The sequence below is a fragment of the Corvus kubaryi genome, unplaced genomic scaffold (assembly GCF_017639235.1).
Source record: "Corvus kubaryi isolate FWS band 111438036 unplaced genomic scaffold, C.kubaryi_AGA036_p1.0 37394, whole genome shotgun sequence".
NCBI lineage: Eukaryota > Metazoa > Chordata > Aves > Passeriformes > Corvidae > Corvus > Corvus kubaryi.
In genome coordinates this window covers 4,331,341-4,345,174 of record NW_024581133.1, presented here as the reverse complement: position 1 = coordinate 4,345,174, position 13,834 = coordinate 4,331,341, and the positions used below count along the sequence as shown (strand labels likewise).

Here is a 13,834-nt window from a genome sequence, read left to right as displayed (position 1 = left end):
GATTGACATAATTCTGCTTTGATTCTGTTGGTATTAAACTAGGAAAAAATCAGGCTGTGTAGAGCTCAGTGTAGGGTTTGTAACTTATCCATTTGTTGATAAACACAGGATTTAATATAAAGAATTAGAGGATTGAATATTAGTGGAGAATATGAACAACCCTGCAATTTCCAGTTAGAATCACAATATTTCTCATGGATAAGGCAATGGAGACCTGAACCATACTCCAGACCTGACCACTGGGTTGCTTTTTCTTGTCCTAATACTGCATATCATGAAATATGGGCAGTGATGCTTCCCTCCTTTGCAATGCACTTTGCTTTTTGTTGGTGTATGGCACAGTCATATTAAGAAAGCTTTCAATGCTTCTTCCAAATTAGACCCAATATGGATAGCTCCACAAAGTACATTGTGGGAAGATAAAACTGGCTTTTTATGTGGGAAGATAAAACTGGCTCCATTCCAGACAGTTCAAAACCTGTTAGCATGAAGCCAATCCTGAGCTATTAGCCCTTGCTGAGGGACAGGGTGCATTAGTTCAAATTTAGTGCTGTGTTACAATGGCTTTTCACAGGCCTGAGGCACAGAGAGTGCTCATATCTGCACGTTTTGCTCTGCAGTTGTGTGTTAGCAGCACGATATTGAAGTAAGGGAGAAAATTCAGAGTCAGCAAAGAAAAGGTGACTGGTTAACTCACACTTTGGTAACACTGGAAAATGAAAATCCAGTTTCAAATATGCCTTTTCAATTCCCTCTCTTTTGCATTCTTCCCCAACTTATATTTCACATCACATCACTTCTCTGCCATGTTGTCTAGCCCAAACTTACTGATTTTCTGTGGTTATAAAGTGCTCTTCTAGGACTCAGCACAAGTTCTTGGGCTCACACCTAATCACATCAGTATCTTCAGAGGATGCTTTTCTCTCAGTGATTGTCATGAAGTATTCTTTTAGCTCAGATAGCTGATAGAGGAAGAAGCCATATGCAGGATTAGTAACTGGATAAAACATCTGAGGGAAAATGGCACAGAGAACATTACAATAAAATTCCACACATCAGTGGAAGAAAATATCCAAGCACTGGAAAATTTGGTGGAGTTGGCAGGTAAGAGGGTGATTTTGATAACATCTGTGCCAAATCATCCTAAATTAATATTGCACATCTGTTGTAATTTGAGTGGGGTGGGTGTGAAATGATCTTTTAAAACCATAGCTGTTGTTTTAGAAACACTTAAGACTTCAATGTATGAAAATTAAACTAAGGAGGCCACAAAATAAAAAGAATACAGATGTGAAATGCAAAATACATTAAATACAAGTGGAAATTATGAAATCTCTGTGTCATTTTATCAGCTACACTTCCCTTCTAATTCTGTTCTGTTTTAGGCTTTGTCCCGGGTCTTGCCTCCATTCTCTGCCTGACCTGCCTTATTTCCTTGCCCACACAGAGGGGCGAGCCTTGCTTTGTCAGCTCCCCCCTTCATGCTGGTTTGCCTTTGCCCTGGAAGCTGTAAAAGGGAATCTAATCCTCCACACTTGAGTCTCCTGGCAAAGAGGAGAAGTGGGAAAATCTGTCACCTTGCTGGATGTGTGCTGTTTCAGCAGCCATAAGGGTATCACCTACAGGATTTGCATGATAAATAAGCATTAAGAGGGACGACTTGGCATAAAGACATAGGGAGAGCCCTCCACTTTGGGGTTTTTGGGGGTTTTTTTGGTTGACACTGTGTGTAGAGTGTATGTAGTGAAACAATTGACACTTTTCTTCCTTTTATTTTTCCCACTGCTGGGCTTGTACAAGGCAGCATCTTTCACTCAACAGAAGAGAATCGTCAGTATGGTGCTAGAAAGTATTATTACCACAGAGGCACTTTCTCTGGAGAAGTTTCTACGTGTTCTGGCAAGGAGGATTCAAAGTACAGCACAATAGGCACAAACATTTAAAAATGTCTGATGACATTAATACCCAAATTCAGTGGTGAAATTAATTCATACACATGAATCTCTAAGTTTATATGAGAAGCTCAGAGAGCTCATTTCCCAACATCTGTTAAATGCTACTTCATACAATACGTCAAAACAAAACTAAACAGACCATCCAGTTAGAGGGCAGCTAGAATATATGTTTCTATAATGCTGGTCTTGTTTTAATTATAACCTCCTTGGGGCAGGGACCATATCTTCATCTTCATTGGTTTTTTCCGAGCACGTAGAACTACAGCAGAAAAGCTCACTAAGTAATAGCATAAAGCTGTTGTTAAAAGTGTTTGTAAGATGACAAAAAACTGAAGTAAACCTGGTGCAAATAGCCAGAGATATGGGCATATGAAATCTACACATAAAGCAATGCCAAACAGTAAATTCTTAGTGTGGGGTATGAAGATTCAGCCGGCCAAGTAATTCTGACGTTAATAGGAGTTGCTAGGAGAAGATCCCACAAACCACAGTGCTGTCCTTGTGGGTCTGACAAACCCACAGAGGGGAGTAAGAATTATCCATGGTAGTATTTATTTTTATACATATATTTAGTTTTTTAATTACATGGCATACTAGTCAAAAATACCTAACCAACCCTTAGCACAAGTCCCATTCGCAAAAGAGACACCAGTCCTGAGAAACTGAAGATCTGCTGCTTCAGTTTGTTCATGTTAATACTGTCAGGAATGATGTTGTACATACCTTTGGAGATCTTAGTCTAAGAGATAATTTTCAAAAATCATATTTAGATGTTTCTGAAAACATTACCTGTACGATTTATAAAGATATTAAATCCCTAAGCAAAATGAAAGCAAGAAACTAGTGAATAAACGAAGCACTGAAGTTTGAACTACCTTTGCTTTATATTCAAACATCTTAAAACTTCTAAAATGCTGATTACTGTGGATTATTGTTTTAGGGTCACTAAAAGATCAAACACAGAGTTTTTAGAAATCCATGTCAGACAGAATTTTCTGTCCTTCCTCCCTGGTTTCCTACCACTCTTCTTCCTTGGGCTTTCTGCTTCTACATCCTGAAGAAACAACTGAGCAGTTGTTTGGGGAAAAGTTTAAGGTTCATCAGCTTTTCCGGTCTTTTTGCTGACAATTTTGGCAGCATCATTATAGCCAGAACACCCAAGATGTATTATAGTCTCAAAAATAACCAGAGAATTCAACTCTGCCATGAAAATAAACACATACAGAGAAATATAAATGAATTGCTGCTATATACACATACACACACTGGGAACTTTAATGCTGACACACAAATCACATCCAGTTCAGCATATGCAGGAGAACAATCTTTCCTCATGTAAGAGTATTAACTGGTTTCTTTTTAAACTACCTGAAGTAATTAGTTCTTTCAGTGTAATCTGTAGTGGTCAGGGACTTACTCAGGTCTGGTTATAAATGGCTCCACAGCATCACATGGTGATCCAGAATAACACTCTAGCTATACTTACTGCTCCACCATCCACCCTTTTTCTTATCTGTCTTCATTCCCCTTTCTGCTTTCTGCACGTCCTCAAATCCAGCTGACCTCGGGTTCTAGTCACAAGTCTTACAGAGAAACTAGAAATTTGCTTAAAGATGGCCCAGCTTATGAGCTGTGCTCTTAGCTGCTCCTAAGCCGGTCAAGGTGATAATTCTCTCCAGAGCATAGTGAGTGGAGGACCTAGATAACTTTGTGGTCAATAATTCATAATTACAACAAAAGCAACTTTTAACCTTATTGGTGTAAGTTTTATGATAAATTCCTAATTTATTTTACTGTGTTTTGTGAATTCGCTGCCAAAATGGCAGTTGAATTTTACTTTTAAGGCTTTCTTATTGAAACACCAGCTTTGGATCTAACCAGGAATTCTGCCAGAAGTCACCCTATTGTAAGAAATATTTATGACCAATAAAACATTTTTTGTTCTTGAATCAAACTAACTTGCATTAATAATTTAAGCAGGTTGCTGTGGTATTAGCTGAATGCATTTCGGGAGTCCCAAGCAGGCAGAGTTGAGATCATCAGCATTCAAGCTCTTAGACAGAACAGGCAGCTTGAAAGGCAACTAAAGAGTGGCTCCTGCTTTGTTGTCTTGGGAGGGGAAGCCAATCAGGATAAAAGGGAAGGGCTGAGTATGAAACTGCAAATCTCAGAGACTTAGGGCAGTTAACTCTGGCCTGGCAAGCCCTTGAAGAAAGCAGTCAGCCATGGTAATCACCTAGACAAGCACCATGGGACGAGGCAGCCACCCACAGCTGCACAGCAGTACAAATTAAATCATCCCTACTGTGAAGTAGAATGTCTAATAGACCATAATTACAAAGATGGGGTCTGGGCTAATTTCTTACACAGGTGGTAAATTGCTGTAGCTCAGGTAAGGAGCATTAGTAAACTTTGTCTTTTGTTTTCATGGCAACACTGGAACTCAGTGATCATGGTAGAGGTAAAAAACAGACCAGGCAAGCCAAAAATCCCCTCTGTTTGAGATTTGTATCTCTGGTCACTGTTTCAAAGGAATACAAACCTGTTTCCATTTCCCTGTCTAACACAGGGAATGGTATTCTGCTCTGCACTCCCTCATGCGTGTACCATGCGCCCTCTCCCCTCATTCACTATATCTGTGCATCACTATCCCTACTGGGCATAGCTCTTTCATAAAGGTAGTAAGAAGTAGATTGTGGATGTTTATTAGGTGCTAATGAGAAAAACAAAAAAAACATTACAAAGCAAATATTTTCATTGTTCTTGAATATGTTGGCATTCCAAAGTTTTCCATAAAATTTGTCTGCATATGCTTGCTCTCAAATGGCACCAAATTCCACAGGTTGAATGAATCAAATTAATAATTTTGATTAAGTTATCAGTTTATCCAGACACAAGTTCCCTGGCTCTCATGTCTTTCTCCACATTCCTTTTTCAGAAAAAAATTACAGTTTGTTTAAAAGGAGTGCACGTAGCTATCTCAATAATTACATGACCTTTGTATGGCATCACATGTATGACCTTTGATACAACATAGCTTATTGCTCCCATTGCTTATTGAAAATTTCAGTGCTTCCAGAAGTACTTGAAATTCAACATTTTTATCTGTCCTTTGCTAATTAATATCTAACTATAAATCAGCTGATTGTGCCATGCTGGACGGTTACGGAATTTTGTCGGTAAGTGCCAACTGATTTTAAACAGTGCCACGGTTTGGGACTACTGAATGGTTTCCTCTGAACACTGGGCTTCATACAGCATTCAGAAACACCAACACAAATTCCTGCTTCCTATGAAATTAGCTTAACAAGGATTTGGGGAGTAACCATTTGCACTCTATGGTTGATGTGTGCAACCTTTTCATCCAAGCAATTATTTCTGAGAACAGAACGTTCATTCATCACGGAAAGAATTGAGGCAAAGTCAATTTATACCACACATTTGGCCTGACACATGACACAACCATTTGCTGTTTGGTTTTAGAAGTTAAGCATTACATATAATCCAAAAAGTGGTGAAGGTTTTTTGGTCAGCCCATGTAACCTATAACAATCTTATATTTTCAGCAATAATATCAGGTTGTTGTCATAAAGAAAGATGTCAGAATTGGTATAAATGCACAATAGTAATTTTTCAAATATATTTGAAGGTATTCTACAAAAGAGAACTTATTATTGTGCCAGGGTAGGTCAGAAATTTTTGCCAATGAGCAGTGTGATTAAGTGAGAACAGTCCTCCTTGTGTAACTGTCATGAGGAGAGTATTTGTCACCTGGAATTCTGTGTGCTTCAACATAACAGCATGCTTGGCTATGGTAAGTTTCCTGAGGGTGGGACAATGAAGTTGAAACTGAAATGATAAGCAACGAAAGGAGCTCTTAAAGAGTTCAGAAAATACATCCATGAAACCAAATTTACAGAGACAGAGAAGAACACAAACTAAAGCCCTTCAAAATATATTTAAACTTGCAGAACTACCTCTCCCTGGGGAGGATCCAATATGATATTAAGTTTCTGCAGGTGAACCTAGGTTATTTTCCCCACAGAAATAAACAGTGACCATTACAATTTAGGAGACAAATATAGCCACAGTTATATTCTTCAATAAAAGTCTGTAAAGTTTTGTGTTGATACATTTCTCCCTTGCTCATTGAAGTTAAAAAGTTTCCTTGAAAGAGCATTTTAGAGATCAAAGAGAATTCACCTTTGCCACAGTTAAAACCAGTTTGTCTCATACAGTTCCTGTTACTGCAAAAAATATACTAGCATGATAAGCCACTAGTTATGGAATAAAAAGTGTATTGGGTTTGAGTCTCACATTTCATTAAGCTATGTAACATTTGCTTGTTGAGTACAATCAGGACAACACACAGTAACTTACAATTAATAGCTTCACTTAGGTAGTGAAAACAAACCATTATTGAGGTGAATTCCTTTCACCTGATCTTGCCAATTACTACATTGCATTCTTCCAGTCCAGAACATTAATGCAAAATATGAATGACCAAGCAGGCTTTTGGAAAAAGTGCTAAACAGAAATGTAGCTCCCAAAATTGATCATGAGAGTACTAAATGCTGAGATGAGATCAGCCACTTCGCCAAAACCAGTATATTCCTGCTGTGGCAAATTGCATAGAGCAGAATAAACATTCCAGGAAGTTCTAATTACCGTCATGATGAACTTTATGTGACCACATTTCTGATTCAAATGCATCTGCCTTCACATTCCAGTGCTCTGAATTCTGTCTCATGACGGTATGTACACAGACAGCAAAGACATCACATTGCAGCAATCTGCTGGAAGAAAATGAAACAAATTATTTCGTCTCTTACTGCAAAACACACTCCTTGGACTTCTTATAGTGGTTTTCTGAACTCTTCCCACCTTGTTACCAGCTGTGCTAAAGTGAGCGGGTGCCAGAATTGGACATGGAGTGCTCATTTAATGCTTTGTTCAGTAGTAAGGATCCTGTTCTTCCTTGATGCTTTTTTGGCACATGCACTCATTTTCAAGGCTGCATCCAAGATCTCAGTGAGGGTGGGTGGCCTGGCTGGAGAAAAGAGTTGCATCCTCAAACCCCACTCCTGTTCTCATTTCTCTTTGCTTGAGCACTTTGAGAGCAGCACAAGCTGTTCCACTGGGGCCGAGGAAGCAGGGAGGGGAAGATGGAGAAGTGACATTTGTTGCACAGAAGAACGTGCTTGGGCTCTGTAGTTAGACTAAGAGCACCTGAGAGCTGCTTTTCTGAATTCAGCTGTGAGAGGATTATTCCACGCAGCTCTGGAGAGGTTGAAAGAGACTCTTCTGCTGAATGGAGACTTTGATTCTCTCTGTCCTGCCATTCTGCTCCTCTAGGTAAACTCTAGCTTTGCCTGTAGCTACTCTGGCTGAGCTTGTCCCTGTAGAGTAAGTTTTAACAGTCAATTGTTATTAAATTCTTTAATAAAGACATTAGAACAATGGATAAAAGTATAATTTCAGGAATACAACCTAGTGTTTATTTTAAATGTCATCAAGTTTCTAAGGGTAAAGAATAGCAGAGGACTAAGAAATATATTATGACTCAGAAAGTTGTGAAGTCTGAATAAAAAGATACAAGTCAATGGTTATTTTGAGCTGGGAAGGATATTAAAAAGTGGAGATCCTACGACCTACACCAAAACTGGGGTTAATTTAATCTCTTTGTTACTCATCTGGAAAGCAAGCATACAGTAGCAGAGACAGCATAACTGGGAACTATGTGATTATTTAGAAAAGCCATGACTTAAAAAAAAAACCAACAGCAAACAAGACAAAACAAAAGCCTAAAAGAAGGGACGGAAAAAGATGGCAGCTGAAATTTAGTGTAGGCAAGCGTGAGGTAATGTGTACTAAAAAGAACAATTTGAACTACTCACATACACTTGATGGTTTGCAAAATCACTCAAGAAAAAGATCTAGGCGTTACTGCAGACAGCTTAATGGAAACTTCTACTCAGGGCGCAGTAGTGGTCAAAAAAAGCAAACAAAATGTCAGGCTATATTAAAGATGGATGGAAGAATAATACTGGAAAGAACAACAATACCACCAAATATGTCGACAAAGTATTCTTCATCTTAAGATCAGGGTATTTTGCTTTCTTTATGTGAAAAGAAATGGGAATCACAGGGAAAAAGAAATTAAATGGTATTTAGGGGCATTGATAAACAAAGTGAAAGATATTTAAAGGGTATCAGAATGATGACATCCTTCAGATTAAGGGTTTTTTTTCTAAACAGCTTCTCTGTTCCACAGCTGTTGAGTTTGCAGATAGGGTTAGCAGGAGGGTATCTGTCCCTTTGTCATGTCTACTGAGACAAGTGACAATCAGACTGTGGATGATCTCCTTTTGAGCATGAGGCCTGAATGTAATTTCTGTGCTGCTCTAGAGAAAAATGGAAAGGCTCGGTTCCTCACAGAACCTCCCTGCTCTCCCAAGCCCAGTCTGCAGAGCCCAATCCAGTGCTAGGTCTTATCCATCTTAGGCTCAGCTGATGCCTATACCCAGCACCTTGTGTTCAGCCTTTACCCACTTGCTCAATCCAGCCTAGCACCCAACCTGAATTCTTTCCTCCTTTAATCCCTTCCCTCTCCTCAACCCCTGCACTTACGTTCCCAAAGAACCCTCTACTGCTTCCACAGTCTCACACCAGTTACCCCCCTGCTCCCCACGTGGCTCTTTAGCCCACTTTCCCCTCCTGCAGGCACATTCCCAGCTTTCTTCCCTCGGTGTGTGCTGTCAGGATTATCAGCACAGTTGGAGCCCCAGGAATTCCCCGCCCTGCAGTACCTACAGGTTCTTCCCAGGCTTTGCAGGCCCCCGACAGAAGCCCACGATGCTGTTAACGTTATCAATTACTATTCAGAGTAAACATGGAAAACTAACATCAGAGGTTAATTTACAGCAGATGAACACCCCCTTCCACCCCCCACACACCACCCACCTTGGGGCTTTATCGTGCCTCAGTGCTTAAACTGCTTAGATATTAATTAAGGCAGGAGGTTTCTCTCCTAATTGCTTGACATGCCAGGTTGAAAGCTGGCCTGGGGATTAAGGACAATGATACACCTCTGTGGTTCTTCGGGTAGAGTGCCTGCTATAAATAGATGCCAGAATTGTAAATTTAACATTGTTTAGTCTGAGGATAAGTGAGGAAAATGGGAAACTCATTTGCTCAGCAGTAGCAGGGTGTGGAGTGTTGTTTTCTGCCGAGGATTATTTTTATTTTTATTACTAAACTCTTGAGAGCCTAGAGATGTCACAAGGTCCTTTTGCTGTTCTGGGCCGTGAAATCAGGAGAGGAAAATATGAACTTATGCAGTTTTATATAACTTACAAATACGTTGAGCATTTTCTCTGACAGTGAAGGCAGTCAGAAAATTTAACTGTTTCCTTTGTGAATTTTATTTTGTTTTTCTGGAAGTTTGATCTGTTTCAGAGCAGGGGCAGGACATTTTCCTACATAAGCAAAATAATGTCTAATTACAATAAAAGGGGGAGGAAGAAAGAAAAACTGAAGTTGTGCTGTGAAATGGCATTATTACCTCTCTAACAGGAAGCATATGGAATAGTAGCATGCACATAGGTCTGAGAGCCAAGAATAAATCACTGCTAGTCTAGACATGCTGATTCCAGCTGTGGTCCTGAAACAAGCTGTTAGGGCTAGAAGCTGATTAAGTCTAGTGTCCATCTGGAGAGGAAGATGAATGAAGGCAGAGGAACTGTCCCATCAGAGCTGTTGGGAGAACAAGGGTTACCCGTTGTAATCCCCTCTGTCTAACAGTGACTGGACCCACAGGCAGTATCAGAGATCAGGGTGGTGCATCCTATGGAATGGTGCCTTATCACACAGCCCCATGCCCTGCACTACAGAAAAAGAAGCAGAGGAAATGTCTTCATTTAATCCTGTTTTCCACTTCTTAGTGTGGGCCTCATTTATTGTTCTGCTCGTGCTTTCCCCACTGTGGTTATAATTAATGTGGTTAACTAATATTTATAAGCACCCAGAAGATGGAAAGCCTATGTATTATCTAGATAGATAATCACCTCACAAAAGGACCTAAATAAATGTTGATCTAATTCCAGAGAGCAAGACACTACCCTCACAAAAATACCTCCTCTCTCGTCCTGCCTCCACTCAGAACAATGACTCCATCTCAATTGATCTCATATGAATAAATTACACTTGCACCTCCTTTACTATTACCTTATTTTCACCCAGCAAAAGGATCCTAGTTCGTCTGTTTGCTGTAGCCTGAATTCTGCCATCCTCAGACAAAGCTCTTCCCTCCACTACACAGACTTTATTCACCAAAGGAAAACCTCCTAAAGCCCTTACAGACCTTATGAAAGACGTTTTCACTCACTTGGGTTAAATGAGCACTGTGTGTTTTCTTTCTTCCTTTTTTTTTTTTCCTGGGGGTGGTGTAAAAAGTAATAAATGAATCATTTCAACTTTGGGCGAGAAGTTTAGGTGTTGTATTTGTACCATGCAACTACATAAACACAGAAGGAGCCAGTTAACCAATGAATTGCAGGAATGAGAAGCAATGAGATGATCTAAAACGTTTTAACACATTTTCCATATATTAGTGCTTGGACTAGTTGTGTTTTGCTTTCTTACAACAGACACAAGTCAGTAAAAGTCCAAAAGGAAAGTCTGAGGTTTTATATTTCTGTTTGTGGTACAGGAAAAGGGTTACGATCTCAGTGGTTGATTCAGAGAAATAACATCTCTTTTATACACATCTGCCTAGCAAGTAGGGCGGTAGTTGGAAATACCCAATCTAAAGCACTAAAGATTTGCTGGCAAATAGCGAGGCATTTTCTGCAGAGGAAAAGTTGTTATATTGAGTAGTCACTTTGAATGCTCAGGAATTACAGTCAAACATCCAAACACTGTGGAGTTACACCGCATTTATTATTTTCTCAAGTATTTAGCACACTGGGAATGGACTCTCCTGCGTATTTCAAATCCAAGAAGAAATGATAATAGCAGATTTAAATAAGAAGATACTTGGCAATGGTAAGTGATATTTTTATAGCAAATTATTTGGGCATCATGCAGTCAGCTCTTATTACATGTCAGTATGTATTATTTTCAACTGCTTTAATTTCAGAATATGAAAGAGAAGAATAAGCAGATAAGAGGTATTTCACAAATTATGTTTTTGTCTGTCTATACAGTGTTATCACTGCTTTGTTTTTAAATTATCTGAGAAATTTGAAGCAAATTATTATTGTTCAATGATCAGCATTATTAATTAAACAGAGATGCTCTACATGGAAGTACCTTAATTTAGGACCCTTCTAGTTTGCTGTAAAATATTTCTCCTTTTTCTCTTGATGTGTATAAAAGCCTGCAGAGTGGACCAGAGACTTTTGTGAGTTCACAGCTTTCTTCAGTTTTGAAGGCCGCTGGATACCTGCAATATTACAAGAGGCAGAAAAGAAACAAAATCACAGATCAAATGATTCGTTACTTAGAAACATTTTAAATCTACAAAGTATCTCAACTAAATTTCACAAATAAGGTTAACTAATTTCAAAAACCGATGGAAAGGAGAGGATATAGGGTTTAAATAGATTTATTTTAGCTTTTGCTAAGCCCATTTTTTTCCCAGAATTTTCTCTAACCTTTCTACTCATTTCCACCGTGCTGTGTAGCTGAAGGCTACATTCTTTGAATATTTTATTTTTCTTTAAAGAAGCAATACAGAAAAAATGTATTCCTCTATGAGAACTAGAAAGGGGCAGTATCTAATAATCTGAAAACACATATTCAAACTGTTTTAAAATTAAACATTAATAGAATTGCCTACTACAGTTCCAGAGCATAGATCCAAGCAAGACACTCAAAAGCAGTATTTACTCAAATCTCTGTATGAACTAGCCTATACAGGAAATCAGTAAATTGCTCCTGAGTCTCAGTCTCAAAGGGGATACGTATTTGTTTAGTCATGCATTATAAATAACATCTGTAGACTTGAAACCTTGCCAGCATTATTAATGCAGTGTTCACTTAATAGTGCCCTTTATCATGTGCCTCATTAGTAACTGATTCAAACAGGATGAGCCCACAGAAAAAGGTGCAGGCTGGTGTAGTACACGGATAGTGATGCTGGGCTCTCCATACTGCCAGGGCAGGCTGGTTTGGTGGAGCTGGTGTGCCCTGAGCTGGGCACACAGCTCCTGCTGAGCAGAGCCTTTGGACACACAGTCACTGCAGGGGCTTTGGAGCAGCCCCTGCTGCTCCTCTGCAGGGGGATTGCTCCCAGCGTGGAGGTGGGGACAAAACACTCCCCTGCTCCCCCGCTGTACCAGCCTGTGCCAGGGATGACATAAAGCTGTGGGGCTGTCAAATTGCCTCGCTTTGTGCTGCAGGACTGACCTGACAGGCTCCTCATCGCTTCTGCAGCTCCTTGCTGTCAGAGAACACTGGGGATGTGATCTGCTGCTTTATTTGCCTCCTGCTGTTACACCATTTCTGCTCCCTGTGTTCCAGCGTGGCACATACTGCACCCTGTCAGATAGCTTCCATGCCCCATCATATGGAGTAAGCTTTGTACGCAACAGATTCTGCTTAAGAGGAGATGGGTTGCTGTAGGATAGCATTACTTGACACCAGCAAATTCTTGTTGTGTTCTAAGACCAGTTGTTAATTATTTTGTCCATTGTCCCATTAAAAAAACCAAGCAACAAACATTTAATTTTCTTCCAGTACTTTTCATCAGAGAAATTCTCACCCCACACACCCAAGAAAGAAGGTGACCACAAGGCCATAAACCTCTTTCTTTGATGAGGACAAGGATTCAGAGGGAGGGAAAGCAAACCTTGGGTCAAACCAGCAAGTTGCCATCAGAGCTGGAAGGAGATCTCCAGACTCAATTAGAGTGTTCAGTCAAAAATGAGCTGGGGCAGATTTTCACTGCTTTATAGTGCATTAGATGTGGTTGGTAAGGTTCAGTTATGGGTAGTTTACTTCTTTGCCCAAGATTAATACAAAGCCTAAACTGATATTGTCAAAGTCTTATCATTTTCCTCATACCAATTTTATACATCTAGGGTCCTTTCTTTTAGCCGGAAATAAGAAAAAAACCCCCTCAACTTACGCAACTCCCAAATGTCTGGGTACTCCTGAATGTTTGAGTTGATTCTTTAAAGATTCAGTCCGTGAATAAAAAGACAAAAATTTATAATCAGTTTAAAAGGTATTGAAATAAAAAGGAAAGAACCAGAAAAAGAAAATCCTGGGTAATATTGCTGGTCATATTTTCATCTTGGAACACAGTTTTGGACAATTACTTGGGAGTTAAATCCCAGAAGAGCTGCTTCTTTTGGGAAATCCAAACTGAGACAAAGGATATAGCATTAGTTCTTGTGGAAATCATTATTTGGTGTTCTCTGGATCAAAAATGAGCATACATAAGAAAAGGACACTGGAAAATTTGACTTCCCTGAGCACATCTCTGCTGCGGGGTCAGGGTCATTCAGTGGCCAAGCACACCAAGCCTGTGTAGTAGATGGCATTGTGTGAGTGTCAGCACACTGTTTCACACCAGCTTTCTGTGTGGATCCAGAGAGCCTTTCCAGAGTCTGTTCACAAGTCAGCCCCATGTCTGGAGGCAGAAAGTCTGTTCCACAATCCAGTTCATAGCTGCTCTTCCATGACTCCTCTCCCTCCATGGTCCTCCTACTGGTATTCATAAAAAGTGCAGGGGAAGGGATCATAGGCTTTTACTGGGCCATAAAAGCAATAGTCAAGCTCTTTTGGGCCAGCACAGGGAGAAAGGCAAATGAGGACACAGTGATGTTTAAAAGACATGGTAACTAAGCAGTGTAACACTCTGAGTGTATAGC

The 13,834-nt window shown here is 39.8% G+C and overlaps 1 protein-coding gene across 6 annotated transcripts in view; it reads left to right on the top strand.

Annotated features, from left to right (window-relative positions):
- The first annotated feature begins 10,772 nt into the window (after positions 1-10,772).
- IL16 (interleukin 16) overlaps positions 10,773-13,834 on the top strand; it is a 38,182-nt gene continuing 35,120 nt past the window's right edge. For 5 of the 6 annotated variants that reach the window (XM_042039187.1, XM_042039188.1, XM_042039186.1 and 2 more), the window contains exon 1: positions 10,774-11,000. The gene's annotated coding sequence lies outside the window, so the exon portion shown is untranslated. Of the gene's footprint in view, positions 11,001-13,834 lie in introns of all 6 variants that reach the window. The other variant, XM_042039185.1, reaches the window with a different exon arrangement.